The 17,566-nt window shown below is 39.3% G+C and overlaps 1 protein-coding gene across 1 annotated transcript in view; it reads left to right on the top strand.

Annotated features, from left to right (window-relative positions):
- Positions 1-17,566, top strand: part of LOC124770136 (cilia- and flagella-associated protein 43) — a 216,912-nt gene that overhangs the window by 61,943 nt on the left and 137,403 nt on the right. The window lies entirely within an intron of this gene.

Genomic DNA, 17,566 nt, shown 5'->3' with positions numbered 1-17,566 from the left:
ATATGCTGATGTTCCTCCTACAGATCCCACATGAAACTATCCACATGGATGTGGAATGAGCCAAAAAATCTTAAAAATATTTTCATTTGAAAGGCAGTAAAAACCTTATCACAAAACACGTGACTGTACAATGGACTGAGCTGCAAGTGATGATTCTTGGGCTATGCACTGTCAAACAGAAAAATCAGTTTCCATCATTTATTTACATTACTGCAATGGAGATGCATAGATGTTGGCTTTTGCATAATTAGACAGAGAAACATCAGTCAGTTGTATTAGGAACTTCTGTAATGAAATAGGAGTTGGTTACCAATAAATCCTTGAGTCTCCTCTTAAGTTAAAGTTTATTAGCAGTTTACCTTTTTATGGCTGGTGGCAAATTGTTAAGAATCCCCTTTTCTGAGAAATGGACAAAGTAAGTGACATTAAATCCTTATGGAGATTATTCTTTCTTGTTTGTTTCAAAAAGAGATATATTACATATGACAGATTTCAATAAGAAATAAATATTTTGAGAAGCATTAGTTAGTATCCCGTGTTCCTTGAACAGATCTCTGCAGGACATTCTTCAGTTCACACTATAAATAATTCATATTAAACATTTTTGGGCTTGGAATTATTTACCTTGGCTTGGTGATTTTTCTCCCAAAAATTGATCATATATGTCATATTTTTATAACAATATGTCTTACAATGTCAAAACTTCAGCATTTCTGTTTTAAGTTCCCCTCATTTCAATTTATTATCACAGTGTAATCTCAACAACAAAACACACTCTTCTATCTACTTGTGATCATATTTTGGTATAAGCTGGGTGGATCCTCTTATGAGTTCTAAACTGTGTGTAGCTATGTCATGGATTGTTTGTTGTGTATTGTATTGTCTTTGTTGTATGGAACTGGAGACCTAAAAATGATGGAGAGGCTTCATCCCCGCCATAGCCCTCAGTGGTTCACAACACCACAACAGGCTACAGCTGTCCACTCACCCCGTCACTGCCCCGCACCAAACCCAGGTTATTGTGCAGTTCAGACCGCAGTGGACCCCTCAGGGAATGTCTCACACCAGAGGAGTGTAACCCCAATGTTTATGTGGTAGAGTAATTATGGTGTACGTGTACATGGAGAAAGTGTTTGTACAGCAGTCGCTGCCATAGTGTAACTGAGGCGGAATAAGGGGAACCAGCCCGCATTTGCCAAGGCTGTTGGAAAAACCACCTTAAAAACCATCCGTGTGTTAGACCGCATGGCTAACCAGGTGGGCATTTGTTGGGTAGTGAAGGATGCATTTATTGCAAAATTTTGAACCCTGTTAGAGTTGCCCATTTGTCACTTTTTTTCATACCTTTCACTCATATTTCACCAATTTTATTCAGATTTAATTCATAAGGCAATAAATTTTGTTAAGGGTTCATGAATAGGTTACTACTTTCATACATCTAGGTGCAGGAACTGATTGTGATTTGAAACCTAACAGTGCTTCAGGTATCCATTCTGAAAATATTTGATTTATCACATTTGTTAATGGATGTTGTTGTTCTTGTGGTCTTTAATCCAAAGACTGATTTGGTGCAGCTCTCCATGCTACTCTATCTTGTGTGAGCCTCTTCATCTCTGAACAACTACTGCAACCTACATCCTTCTGAATCTGTTTACTGTATTCATCTCTTGATCTCCTCCCATTATTTTTAGCACCCACACTTCCCTCCAATACTAAATTGGTAATCCCTTGATGTCTCAGATTGTGCCCTGTCAACTGATCCCTTCTGTTGCTCAAGGTGTGCCACAAATTCCATGTCTTCCCAAACTATTCAGTATCTCCTGATTAGTTATGCAATTGACACATGTAATCTTCAGCATTCTTCTATAGCATCACTTTTTGAAAGCTTCTGTACTCATTTTATCTAAATTGTGTATTGCCCGTGTATCACTTCCATACATGGTTACACTCCAGAGAGATACCTTCAGAAAACACTTCATAACACTTGAATCTATATTTGATGTTAACAAATTTCTCTTCTTCAGAGAAGCTTTTCATACCACTGCCAGTCTACATTTTATATTCTCTTTATTTCAGTCATCATCATTTACTTTGCTGCCCAAATAGCTAAACTCATCTACTAGTTTAAGTGTCTTGTTTCCTAATCTAATTCTCTTAGCATCACATGATTTAATTCGACTACATTCCATTATCTTTGTTTTGCTTTTGTTGATCCTTTCAAGAAGCTATCCATTCCATTCAACTGCTCTTCCAAGTCCTTTGCTGTCTCTGACAAAATTACAATGTCATTGGCAAAACTCAAATTTTGTTTTTTCTCCCTAAACTTTAATTCCTACTACAAATTTTCCTTTGGTGTCCTTTACTGTTTGTTCAATGTACAGATTGAATAACATCAGAGATAGGCTACAACCCTGTCTCACTCTGTTCTCAACCGCTGCTTCATTTTCATGCCCATCGACTCTTATAACTGCTGTCTGGTTTCTGCACTAGTTGTAAATAGCGTTTTGCTCCCTCTATTTTATTCCTTATACCTTCAGTATTTCAAAGAGAGTATTCCAGTCAACGTTATCAAAAGCTTTCACTAAGTCCATAGGTTTGCTTTTCTTAGCCTATCTTCTAAGATGATGTTGTTGCTGTGGTCTTCAGTCCTGAGACTAGTTTGATGCAGCTCTCCATGCTACTCTATCCTTTGCAAGCTTCTTCATCTCCCAGTACCTACTGCAGCCTACATCCTTCTGAATCTGCTTAGTGCATTCATCTCTTGGTCTCCCTCTATGATTTTTACCCTCCACGCTACCCTCCAATACTAAATTGGTGATCCCTTGATGCCTCAGAACATGTCCTACAAACCGGTCCCTTCTTCTAGTCAACTTGTGCCACAAACTCGTTTCACCCCAATTCTATTCAATACCTCCTCATTAGTTATGTGATCTACCCAACTAATCTTCAGCATTCTTCTGTAGCACCACATTTTGAAAGCTTCTATTCTCTTCTTGTCCAAACTATTTATCGTCCATGTTTCACTTCCATACGTGGCTACACTCCATACAAATGCTTTCAGAAATAACTTCCTCAAACTTAAATCTATAATCAATGTTAACAAATTTCTCTTCTTCAGAAACGCTTTCCTTGCCATTGCTAGTCTACATTTTATATCCTCTCTACTTTGACCATCATCAGTTATTTTGCTCCCCAAATAGCAAAACTCCTTTGCTACTTTAAGTGTCGCATTTCCTAATCTAATTCCCTCAGCATCACCTGACTTAATTTGACTACATTCCATTATCCTCGTTTTGCTTTTGTTGATGTTCATCTTATATCCTCCTTTCAAGACACTGTCCATTCCGTTCAACTGCTCTTCCAAGTCCTTTGCTGTCTCTGATAGAATTACAATGTCATCGGTGAACCTCAAAGTTTTTGTTTCTTCTCCATGGATTTTAATACCTACTCCAAATTTTTCTTTTGTTTCTTTTACTGCTTGCACAATGTACAGATTGAATAACATCAGGGACAGGCTACAACCCTGTCTCACTCCCTTCCCAACCACTGCTTCCCTTTCATGTCCCTTGACTCTTACAACTGCCATCTGGTTTCTGTACAAATTGTAAATAGCCTTTCGCTCCCTGTATTTTACCCCTGCCATCTTTAGAATTTGAAAGAGAGTATTCCAGTCAACATTATCAAAAGCTTTCTCTATGTCTACAAATGCTAGAAATGTAGGTTTGCCTTCCCTTAGGGTCAGTATTGCCTCACGTGTTCCAATATTTTTACGGAATCCAAACTGGTCTTCTCCGAGGTTGGCTTCTACCAGTTTATCCATTCGTTTGTAAAGAATTCACGTTAGTATTTTGCAGCTGTGACTTATTAAACTGATAGTTCGGTAATTTTCAAATCTGTCAGCACCTGCTTTCTTTGGAATTGGAATTATTATATTATTTTTGAAGTCTGAGGGTATTTCACCTGTCTCATACATCTCACCAGATGGTAGAGTTTTGTCAGGACTGGCTCTCCCGAGGCTGTCAGTAGTTCTAATGGAATGTTGTCTACTCCTGGAGCCTCGTTTCAACTCAGCTCTTTCAGTGCTCTGTCAAACTCTTCATGCAGTATCATATCTCCCATTTCATCTTCATCTACGTCCTCTTCCTTTCCATAATATTGTTCTCAAGTACATCACCCTTGTATAGACTCTCTATATACTCCTTCCGCCTTTCTGCTTTCCCTTCTTTGCTTAGAACTGGGTTTCCATCTGACCACTTGATATTCATACAAGTGGTACTCTTTTCTCCAAAGGTGTCTTTAATTTTCCTGTAGGCAGTATCTATCTTATCCTTAGTGAGATAAGCCTCTACATCCTTACGTTTGTCCTCTAGCCATCCCTGCTTAGCCATTTTGCACTTCATGTCGATTTCATTTTTGAGACATTTGTATTCCTTTTTGCCTGCTTCACTTACTGCACTTTTATATTTTCTCCTTTCATCAATTAAATTCAATATTTCTTCTGTTACCCAAGGATTTCTACTAGCCCTCATATTTTTACCTACTTGTACCTGTGCTGCCTTCTCTACTTCATTCCTCAAAGCCACCCATTCTTCTTCTACTGTATTTCTTTTCCCCATTCCTGTCAATTGTTCCCTTATGCTCTCTTTGAAACTCTGTAGAACCTCTGGTTTAGTCAGTTTATCCAGGTCCCATCTCCTTAAATTCCCACCTTTTTGCAGTTTCTTCAGTTTTAATCTCCAGTTCATAACCAATAGATTGTGGTCAGAGTCCACATCTGCCCCTGGAAATGTCTTACAATTTAAAACCTGGTTCCTAAAACTCTGTCTTACCATTATATAGTCTATCTGAAACCTGTCAGCATCTCCAGGCTTCTTCCATGTATACAACCTTCTTTTATGATTCTTGAACCAAGTGTTAGCTATGATTAAGTTGTTCTCTGTTCAAAATTCTACCAGGCGGCTTCCTCCTTCGTTTCTTACGCCCAATCCATATTCACCTACTATGTTTCCTTCTCTCTTTTTTCCTACTATCAAATTCCAGTCACCCATGACTATTAAATTTTCGTCTCCCTTCACTACCTGAATAGTTTCTTTTATCTCATCATACATTTAATCAATTTCTTCATCATCTGCAGAGCTAGTTGGTAAATAAACTTGTACTACTGTGGTAGGCTTGGGCTTCATGTCTATCTTGGCCACAATAATGCATTCACTATGCTGTTTCTAGTAGCTTACCTGCACTCCTATTTTTTTATTCATCATTAAACCTACTCCTGCATTACCCCTATTTGATTTTTTATTTATAACCCTGTATTCACCTGACCAAAAGTCTTGTTCCTCCTGCCACCAAACTTCACTAATTCCCGCTATATCTAACTTTAACCTATCCATTTCCCTTTTTAAATTTTCTAACCTACCTGCCCGATTAAGGGATCTGACATTCCACGCTCCGATCCGTAGAACACCAGTTTTCTTTCTCCTGATAATGACAGCCTCTTGAGTAGTCCCTGCCTGGAGATCCGAATGGGGGACTATTTTACCTCCAGAATATTTTACCCAAGAGGATGCCATCATCATTGAATCATACAGTAAAGCTGCATGTCCTCGGGAAAAATTACGGCTGTAGTTTCCCCTTGCTTTCAGCTGTTCATAGTACCAGCACAGCAAGGTCGTTTTGGTTAGTGTTACAAGGCCAGATCATAAGTTAATGTATATGAACTTGGAAAGTTCCTTCTCATATTTAAGACATAAATTGATCAAATGTTTCATTTCAAAAATTGCACTCATCTCATTATTTTACAGAGTTTCCTGCAAAAGATAAAATGTTTTGGAGCAGGAAGTGATTCATTAACATTCAAATACTTATGTTTATGAATCAGAAGTGACATTGATTGTTGAGCAAATTAGTGCATCATTTTCATTCCTGCAGAATGTTTTGGAATGATTCTTTTGGAATATGTTGCATTCTGTGGCATTTTAAATCACTTTTTCACAACCAAAAAATATTTTTGACATTCTTGATTTATTTGTAGTTTCTTCACTTCTCGCTTCTTTGTTACAAAAATTTAATTAATAATCAGACTGAGAAAACACTGTGCAATGGTTGCACCAAAACTGAGCATGAACTGAACTGAGTGGATCCCAAGCATGCTGTCACAACCAAGCTTATTTAGATAAACTTTTAACAGTGAGAATAGTCTTTACTTGTTTGTAAAAATTTGTGATATAATTAGAATTTCATAACCCGAATGATGTCCACAAAAGATTTATATTAAAATTTGCTTTCTTCATTTATCATATTTTAACATTTTTTCTAAAATAATTTGGGATTTAACATTCACTTGCTAGAATTAGAATATTGTTTCATACAATTACCTTTCCAGTATAAACAATTCATCAGAATTTGACATCCTTATATGAAAATTACATGAATTATTTAATGTTAACAATACAGTGTTTTACACACCCCTGTTACTATATGATTTAGTCAACTTTGCATTTATGGAATACCTAACTGTTACCTATGCTTTGCTTGCATATCAGTAGTTTTGTTGTGATGAATGATTGTGAGCAAGTAAGCTAGTAATTTTACCCCATGTAAATCTGCAGGCTTTCATGGCCATTGTCACTGAAGTTAAAATCTTCTGGATTATTAGGCCACGTCATGTTTCTTCTAAAATGTTCAATGTTTCGACCCCTCTGCTTGGAACTTCCTTAGGATCTTTTAGTGTCCACTACTGCTAGAACACTGTTCATGCAGAAGAAGAGTTTTCATGGGTTTCTCTGGCTTACCTAATGCTGGACATGAAATTTTGCCACCAGAGCAACATATACAAACTGTTCCTCCCATCCATTTTAATGTCTTATGGTGCCTACATTTTTGATCCATCCCTACGATGACTAATTTTGTATTAACATAGCAAGTTAACAGATCATACTTAAATGAAGCCGTACCAAAAGCCTTCCACATTCTGTATGTAACGGTATGACACTCTGTTTGTTGTACAGCCTTTAAATGACACTATAGTTATCCACTTCAAGCATCTGGAAGCTGTAAGAGACAGGTGATACTCAGTGTCTAAAATGCAGTGGGCTTGTGACTATCGCAATGTCTCTGTAGCTATTAAGGCTGACTGACATTCTGCATACAAGTTCCAGCAGACATGAAATTGCTTTGAGATTTGTTGAATTCAAGTAACTTTTGCATCTTGAGCTCTCATAGATTGGGTTGGGTTGTTTGGGGGAAGAGACCGAACAGCAAGGTCATAAGTGTCATCGGATTAGGGAAGTATCGGGAAGAAAGTCGGCCATGCCCTTTCAGAGGAACCATCTCGGCATTTGCCTGGAGGGATTTAGGGAAATCATGGAAAATCTAAATCAGGATGGCCGGATGCGGGATTGAACCATTGTCCTCTTGAATGTGAGTGCAGTGTGCTAACCACTGCACTACCTCGCTCGGTGAGCTCTCTTAGAACTATGTGCTAAATCAGACTTATGTTTTTGACACTTTACAGTAATAGTTTTAAATACAGTTCTTGGACTTACTGTCTGATTTTATTGTTGTATCTCCCCCATAACTCTCCAGGTATATCAGGTGGTGAAGGAACACAATATCATAAACCACATTGAGAATTGTATAAGCATTGTATGATAGCTGTTATCCACAGTTGCAGTCACAACTCTGACTGGGATGTTCAGGAGCTTGGTGAAAGTCTGTCTATTTGATGCCATTTTGATGACTTGCATGTCAATTATGCTAAAGTGATGATGAGGACAATGCGCACAGCCAGACATAAACAACAACAAAAACTGACCTTTGTGGGAAATGAACCCCATACCCTATGTCCATGAAACCTCAGTGCTAATGTCTTGACCACGATCTGTTCAGCAGTTTGGTCATGAAAGTGTAACAGACAGAGTTATTTTTGCATTTATAATAATTCATTTATTTATTTATTTACACTTCAAGTTCCATAGGACCAAATTGAGGAGCAAATCTCCAAGGTCATGGAACGTGTCAGTACATGAAATACAACATAAAAGTAATAACAGATAAAAATGAAATGTTTATGAACCCAAAAAAGTCAAGCCGTAAGTTTAAGTAAAAGCAATCAACAATATGACATAAGAAACAGCTTAATCTTTCAAGGAAATCCTCAACAGAATAGAAATAGTCACCCATGAGAAAACTCTTCAGTTTCAATTTGAAATGGTATGGATTACTGCTAAGACGTTTGAATTCTTGTGGTGGCTTATTGAAAATGGATGCAGCAGTATACTGCACAACTTTCTGCAAAAGTTGTTAAGGAAGTCAGATCCAAATGCAGGTTGGAATTCTGCTGAGTATTAACTGAGTGAAAGCTGCTTATTTTTGGGAATAAGCTGATATTGTCAACGAGAAATTACAGTAAAGAATTTATATATTGAGAGGCCAATGTCAAAATACCCAGCCTAGTGAGCAGGGGTCGACAGGAGTAGTATGGAAGAGTATAAATATATGGAAAATTACAGAAAAATGAACATAATTTGAATAGTAATAACACAGTACTGTGAAACAGTATCAGAATTGAAAGATTAAGTACAAAAAATGAAATATACAATTTATCATATTCTGCAGTATTTATGTGGAGAGTAATTCAATAGGTGGCATGTTACATTATTAGGTGCATGCTCTTTTTACAGCCTTGATCATGACTGTGGCACAAACTGGAATCTTGTGCTAACACATGCAGCAACTGTACCCTACTGTGAGTGCAAGAAGGGTAACTTCGATGTCATACAGTTTGTGGTAGGATTTATCAGCAAAGGCTTCCTAATCATTCATTTCACAACAAACCTTACTGTACTTGAACTGGTGTTGCTTGCAGAGATCAAGCAATTTTTACTGCACATGTAGCTCTGCAGGATTAAATGGAGATAGGGGATACATCATTTCAGTCGGCAAGATGAAACTGTACACTGACTGCTCCAAAGTTTCTTTAAGAATAAAAATTTGATGAAAGAATCTGAAAAATGAATCTTAAGCAAATTAATATGTGTATGGAAGATAGACTTCTTGGAGCATGCAAACACATGTTCACTACATGTTGATACAAGTAATGTGCAGAACTCATTTGACATTGTCTGATGAGTGTGATGCAATTTTTTCCCACTCTACTAGAACATAGTGCTGTTTGTATGTTCCATATGGCACTGTCACCTGCAGAGAGCCACACTACACATGTTAGGAGGAAACAATCCCTTACACAGCAGATTCTGGAATTACCACTGCACATAGTACACTACTGGAAATCAATAGTTTTGACAGAACAATCAAGTGCTTCTCATGCTATATCTGTCAGCCATTAAACATTAAGTGAAGTTTTCTTGGTCATTAATTTTTGGATGTCACTTTGACTTAAAGTAAAATGTGAACAACACAAAACACAATTCTGTGCCATTCTCCATATCCATTATCTGCACTAAAGAATTGTTCCCATATAATAAGCCTGGTGTTATATGAAATCCCTAGCACATCACTAACTCAAGGCATTTTTCCAGAGGGACTGAACAATGTCAATGTTAAGCCCCACTCTATGAAAGGTGATGAGAGAGATGTCAGTATCTATTCACCCCTTTCACTGCTGACATTTTCAAAATTTTTTGAGAAGGTGACATATTTTGGAACACCTTAGCAATAATAATGTCCTAAGCAAATCCCAGTTTGGTTTACAAAAGAGTTGGTCTGCTGAGAGTGCCATTTACATGTTCTCTCATCAGATTTTATCAGCATTAAATGATAAAATAATGCTGGATTGTATTTTCTGTGACCTATCTAAGACATTTGACTGTGTGAATCACAGTATTCTCCTAGGTAAATTGAAGTTTTATGGTACTGATGGCAGAGCCAACCAGTGGATAACATCATATCTAATCAAAGGAATACAGGAAGTTGTACTCTAGTACCATATGGGTAAGTTTTGACCCACAAGGGATTTTGAGAGCCCTGTTCCCCTCCATAATCATCACAGGAGTAAACTCTCCTGTGACTTTCCATAATTTATGGGGTTGTACAACTCACCAAAATTTCATCCCCCTAGCCCATCTGGTAGTATGAATAATTTACGTGTTATACCAGTAGTACCACTTGGGTCATTTTTGACCCATACACCTCTTAATGCAGTTTGATGTCAGTAATGATGGTTTCCAGACACTAAATATTTTCTGGGCATGCCTCAATATTATTCACAAGATTTTGGAGTATGTTATGACATTTTGGGCCAAAAAGAACATGAAATATGAAGAACTTGGAGGCTAGACAATACTTTATGTCAGCACCACTTTCCTTTTTTTTACGGGAGCACCACTTTCCATTTTTTACAGATTAGCAACATCCAGACCTATGAAGTGACACTGGGAAGCCACAGAGTAACATATTGTACAGTGGGGAAGTCCTCTTGACCCCCTCCTTTTTTACACCACTGTCTGGGGCACTGCTAGTAGTTCTCTTACACAGTAGTAGATGTCAGACAAATTGCCCTTATGGAAGTTTCCTGCCAGTATATTTTTGTCTGCAGTCAAACCAAGCTTGCTGAGGCAGTCATGATGCCAGAAATGTGAGCTTGCAGTTTGTTTTTGTGAGTACACATCACTGAAGCTATGATGGCAAGATAACATAGTCTTACGGAGGCCCAGATTTTCTACTATCTAGAGAACATTTCACTGATGCAATGGAATGATGAATCTGCTAGTGAGATGAATGTGGAGGACAATGATGCTTTTGTTCCAGTGGAAACTGCTGACTCGAGTGATTCATATGTATCAAATGAATAGCAAGCAGAATTTGATCCATCTGACAATGACATTCCTCTTGCACAAATTAATCATGAGCCATTGTACCTAAATATTTGAACCAATGAGTGCTTAGTCCACTTAACAGCTTTCTTTTGTCTATTTCTTTGGTATTGTATTTACCAATTCTGTCTGATTGCATGGATGTCCTTAGCAATGACAAGCCAAATGGGTGTTAAATGCATGGCAGGGCCTTCGAAAAGGTTGAGGACAGTGGGGTCAAGGTGATATCAGTCAGCTTCCTGATGGAGTTGGTAAGTCACTGAATAATCTTGCTTTCAAACTAAAATGCAACATCACTGATTATCTAATGTAAATTTGTAAGTCAAATTGTGTCATTGCCAGTCATTTGACATCATTCCTTATCTCTCACCACAATGGTGATGATCCAGGTGTTATGGATGACTCACAAGATGGCAATGGCATGGCAGTCATTGCAATTGATGGAGCAGCAGGAGGTGGACATGGTCACAGTACATTGGGTGCCAAAAGTGGAGCAGCAGTTCATCATGGATGAGGAAGAGGAAGCACTATGCAGCATCCACTTCCTACCGAGGAAGTGGAGAGTTCCAGTAGCACCAAGTGGGCACTGATTGAGCCAGGCGTGAAGCCCTGAATGTGTTGCAGGAGGTACCTGGGCCAACAGGACATGCCTAATGACATGTTTAGATGACTCACCACTCTCTGCATTGCGGCTATATGTCAGTGACCTGATCCTGAAACTGATAAAAATTATGTTGAAGGAAAGGCTCAGAGCACAGTTGGTGATAATAAGTGGTCCCTAAGTCTGGAAGAACTAAGTGCTTTCATAGGATTACTCTATGCTTGTCATGTATGTGGCACTCTGGATATTGCTTATACAGGTTTATGGAGCAATAAGTGTGGACCTTCATTCTTTCAAAGCATCATGACAAGGAAGAGATTTGCAGAGATATGCAGTTGTCTTAGAATTGATTCTATGTCATCCAGAAGACAACGTAAGAAAATTGATAAATTTTGCCTTTCTTCAGAAATATGGAATCTCTTTACTGATAATTGCATTGCCTGCTACAAGCCGGGTGAGAATGTGACTGTCGAGAAGCAAATGTATCTTTGCAATTGCAGGTGCCCATTCATACACTACATGCCAAGTAAATCTGATAAGTATGTAATAAAATACTGGCTTTTGTGTGGTGCTAAGAAGTGTTACATCCTGAATTGATTCCCTTACCATGGCAAACATGAAACTTGTGAACCAAACAAGGGTTTTCCTCTACATGCTGCTATGAACCTGGTGCAGCCATTCCTCAGCTCTGGTCATAACTTCATGACTGACAACTTCTTCACCTCTGTGAAACTAGTGGACGAAGTGTATCAAAAAGGAACAAATTTATTTGGCACTCTTCAGATATCACTCAAAGAGGTCCGTCCTTTGGCACGAAATGGAGATGATGCATATGCAACATACTTGTACAAGTCAGGTGACAAGGAAAAAAAAATGTTATTGTGAGAAACATGCATGCTGGATGTCAGGTGAATGAGAATACTGAGAACAAACTTCCAGAAACTGTAAAACTGAGGGTGGAATTGATGTAGTTGATGAAATGGCTAGACACTTCAGTATCCGACTGGAAGCCACCAACTGCTTGTGTATGTCTTTTCCAATATTCTTGACCTTGCCCTGATCAATGCTCACACAATTTTTAAGTTACTTACCTGTAATAAAATTTCATGCCAAGACTTTACGCTCAGAGCAGCAAATGAGCTGCTTCCGCCTGCAAGCTGCAGACAGGGGCCAATCTTTCCATTGTGGAAATAGAAGGTGTTGTCGAATTCAGGTTTTATGCAAACAACAAAAGGGGAATAAAGCATTAAATATATGCTCCAAGTGCAACAAGTATATTTGCAAAAGGTGGTAAGCGAAAACTCTTGTCAAATTTCTGAAATGTGAAGCCATCCCAGCTTAGACAATTCTGTCAACTCTTTGTTGCTAAATATTTCCAAATATTTATAATTATAGACTGAAGTTGCTTGTTCTTATGTTTTAATTCCTTGCGTGCAATAAGCAAGGAAACATGCTGAGCATTTTAGGCACCTGCTGTGTTTTAGAATATTTCATAAATACTTGGTACTTATCTTATTTGTCTGTAAAAGGTAAAATACTATTATTACTCTCATAAACAGTATGTTTTGACTCTGTTTCAGCCTTCATATAAAGAAAAACATTGTAACATCATTTTAACTGCTTATTTTAATGGTAATTGATAAAAGACTGTGGAATTTCTTCTGTAAAATTTAAAATGTAAAACAATTTATTTCTAAAAAAATATGTTTAACAGTGTACTATTCATTTTATAGAGCAAATTATCCTTTGGTTATACTTTAGTATCTTCATGAACATATTGTCAACATGGCAACACTAAAAATGCCACTCAAAAATGTATAAAATTGTTGTTTCCTACTTTGAGTCAACAATGACACACATAGTACCATTAGGGGTAGGGTGAAGTCCAGCAGTTCTAGTCTTAATATCAAACAATAGAAAAACCAGGATGGGATAATGACAATATTATGAGAAGGATAGATTGCTACTCACCATACTGCAGAGATACTGAGTTGCAGATAGGCACAGCAAAAAGACTGTTGCCAAGTAAGCTTTCAGCCAAAGGGCCTTCATCCAAATTAGACTACATACACACACACACACTTTCACATGAACACAACTCACACACACACATGACCACTGTCTCTTGCTGCCAAAGAAAGACTGCAAGCAACTGTGATGATGGGAGAAAAGCAATCTGGGTGTTGGGGATAACAAGGAGTCTGGAGCAGGAGGGAGAAGGAGAACAGGGTAGGTATGGAAGACAGTAAATTGCTGCTTGTTGTAGCATACAAGAATGAGTTGGAGAGAGGGTTGGGCAGCTGGCTGTAGTTGGCAGGTTGATCAGACAGTGGGGGAGGAGAGGGGAGGGGAGGGGGCGTCAGGAGCAGAAAAGGAAAGAAATAAAAAGACTGCAGGTGTGTTGATAGAATAGAGGGCTGTGTAGTGCTGGAGTGGAACCTGGGAAGGGGATAGGTGAATGCAGGACTATGACTAAAGAAGGTTGAGGCCAAGAGGGTTACAGGAACCTAGATATATTCCAGGGAGAGTTCCCATTTGTGCTCTTCAGAAAAGCTCATGTTTTCAGTAAGGCTCCAGATGGCACAGGCTGTGAGGCAGTCTTTAAAATGAAGAACATTGTGTTGGGCAGTGTGCTCAGCAACTGGGTGGTGCAGTTGTTTCTTGGCCACAGTTTTTCTGTGGCCATTTATGTGGACAGACAGCTTATTGATTGTCATGCCCATATAGATTGCAGCACAGTGGTTGGTTGCAGCTTATCTTGTAGATCACATGACTGGTTTCACAGGTGGTCCTGCCTCTGATGGGATAGGTAATGCTTGTGACTGGACTGGAGTAGGTAGTGGTGGGATGATGTATGGGGCAGGTGTTGCTTCTAGGTCTACTGCAGGGATATGAGGCATGGGGGTGGTAGGAGTGGTTGTTTAGAGATGGACAAGGATATTGTGTAGGTTTGATTGGCAGTAGAGTACCATTGTGGGAAGGGTGAGAAGGATAGTGATGTCAGGGCAGGATGAGAGGTGGTTGAAATCGTCACAGAGAATGTTATCCTGCGTTGCTCCAGTCCTGGTGGCACTGAGACATGAGGGAAACGTTCCTCTGTGGTTGGGAAGTGTTGGGTGACTGGAGAGATCTGCTTCTGTGCAAGGTTGGGATGGTAATTACAGTTTGTGAAGCCATCAGTGAGACTCTTGGTACATTTTGAAAGGGATTATTCATCACTATAGATGCAATGGCCTTGGGTGGCTAGGCTGTATGGAAGGGACTTCTTGTTATGGATTGGCTGGCAGCTGTTGGAAGTGGAGGTATTGCTGGTGGTTGTTGAGTTTGATAGGGTTTGGAGGTATTGATGTAGTCATCTTTGATGTAGAGGTCAACAGTGAGGAAGGTGGCTTGTTGGGTTGAGGAGGACCAGGTGAAGCAGTTAGGAGAGGTGTTGAGGTTTTGCAGAAATGTGGATAGGGTGGGATCACAAAGATGTCATCAGTGAATCTGAATCAGGTAATGGGTTTGTGTTTCTGGATGATTGTGAAGGTTTCCTCTAGATGCCCTATGCCTTGGCGTAGGATGGTGCCATGTGGGTGCCCATTGCCATAACCTGGGTTTGTTTGTATGTAATGTCTCCAAAGGAAAAGAAACTGTGGGTGAGGATATAGCTGGTAATGGTGACTAGGAAGGAGCTTATAGGTATGGAACCCATGAGGCATTGGAAAAGGTAGTGTTCAGTAGCAGCATTTCCATGGGCTTTAGGGATTTTAGTGTAAAGGGAGGTGGCATCAGTAGTGATGAGCAGGACACCATGTGGTAAAAAGATCAGGTACTGTGGAGAGTGGTGGAGGAGATGGTTGGTATCTTTAATATAGGAGGTTATGTTGTGTGTTGTTGGTAATAGGCTGAAGGTGTTGGTCTGTGGGAGAAGAGAGTTCCATGATGGGGGCACAGTAACTGGCTGCTATGGGTTGTCCTGGATGGTTGGGTTTATGGACTTTAGGAAGCATGTGGAAGGTAAGAGTGCAGGGAGTGGTAGGCATAAGGAGAGAGATAGAGTCCAGGGATAGGTTTTGGGATGGGCCTAAGGATTTGAGGAGAGATTTGAGATCCTGCTGGATTTCTGGAATGGGGTCAATGTGGCAGGGTTTGTAGGTGAACAAAACTGACAGTTGGCAGAGTTCTGCTGCCAGGTAATCCTTGTGGTTCAAGACAACAGTAGAGGAGCCTTTGTCAGCAGGTAGGATTATAAGATTTGAATCAATTTTTAGGTGGTGGCTTGTGGTTCTTTCTGCTGATATAAGGTTAGCTAGATTCAAGACTGTCCCATACATCCTCCCACCACTACCTACTCCAGTCCAGTCACAAACATCACTTATCCCATCAAAGGTAGGGCTTCCTCTGAAACCAGTCATGTGATCTACTGCACTGCATTCTACATGGGCATATCAACCAATAAGCTGTCTGTCCACATGAATGACCACCAACAAACCTTGGCCAAGAAACAGCTGGATCACCCAGTTTCTGAGCATGCTGCCCAACAAAACATTCTTCAGTTTAATGACTGCTTCACAACCTGTGCCATCTGGATTCCTCCTACAAACTTCAGCTTTTCTTAATTACTCAGGTGGGAACTCTCCCTGCAATGTATCCCATTTTCCCATAAGCCTCCTGGCCTAAACCTTTGTTAGTCATTGTCCTTCAGCCAACTATCCCTTTCCCTGTTCCCACAATACCAATACACAGCTCTCTATTCCATCAATGTACCCACAGTCTTTTTACTTCTCTCTTTTCCTGTCTCCTCCCCCCCCCCCCCCCCCACCCTTGCCCACCATTAAACCTCCCCTATGCACTGAGATCCCCTACCCCCTTCCACTTTGTCCTTGTATGCTCCCATAAGCAGCACTTTACAGTCCCTCACCCCCACCCTGCTATCCCTCTGCCTCCATACCTCAGCCTCCTTCTTAACCCCGCCAACCAGATTGCTTCTCCCATCATGCACAGCTGCTTGCAGTCTGGCTTTGGCAGCCAGATACAGTGGTCAAGTGTGTGTGAGTTGGGTTTGTGTGTATGTGTGTCTGTGTATGTTGTCTAATTTGAATGAGGGTCTTTTGGCTGAAAGCATACCTGCGAACAGTCTTTTTTTGTTATGCCTATCTGTGACTAAGTATGTCCACTGTATGGTGAGTAGGAGTCTACCATTTCCATAATATTGTTAAAAGCTGTACTTACTAACTTAACCAATATAGTACAGGGACATAATTCTGACTGGGAAAAATCACATAGAGTGTTCTTCAAGGCTCAGTCTTAAGTCCACTATCGTTCCTCACGTACATAAATGATTTTTCTAGTACACAACAAGCAGAATTAGTTCTTTTTTCAGATGACATGTGTATTGCAATCAAACTATGCATACACACATGCAGAAGATATGGCAAACAAATTTTTAAATGTATCTTTGACTGGTTTTCTGTGAACTGTCTCACCCTCACATTTTAAAAACACACAACACATTTAGTTGTGCATCTCTAGGGGCATTACACCAATGATAATTGTAACACATGGTGAGGAAATAATAAATAGGGTGGAAACTTCAAAATACTTGGCTGTCCACATAGACGAGAATTTAATGTGCAAAAGCACATTTTGGAACTCCTAATAATTTAGTTCAGCCACATTTGTGCTTAGAATTATTGCAAATCTTGAGGAGAGACAAATCAGTAGGTTGACATACTTTGCATAATTTCATTCAATTATGTCATTTGGAATAGTGTTCTGGGATAACTCATATTTAAGAAACAAAGTCTTCATTGATAAAAATTTGCTGTGAGAATAATATGTGGTCCTCACCCATGACCATCTTCTAGATGTCTGTTTAAGGTGTGGATCATTCTGACCACTGCTTCACAGTATATTTGTTCACTCATGAAGTTTGTTGTAAATAATACACTACGGTTCAAAATGAACAATGCTGTACATAATTATAATACCTGAAGGGAAAATGACACTCACTCCTCCACGTTAAATATGTCTTTGCACAAAAAGGGGTGCACAATATAGCAACAAGAATTTTTGGTCACTTACCCAGTGATATAAAATGTCTGTTGGACACCAAAATAACATTTGAAAACAAACTCAGATAGTTTCT

Source organism: Schistocerca piceifrons, chromosome 1 (genome assembly GCF_021461385.2).
Source record: "Schistocerca piceifrons isolate TAMUIC-IGC-003096 chromosome 1, iqSchPice1.1, whole genome shotgun sequence".
Classification (NCBI taxonomy): domain Eukaryota; kingdom Metazoa; phylum Arthropoda; class Insecta; order Orthoptera; family Acrididae; genus Schistocerca; species Schistocerca piceifrons.
This window is presented reverse-complemented; position numbering and strand designations above follow the sequence as displayed.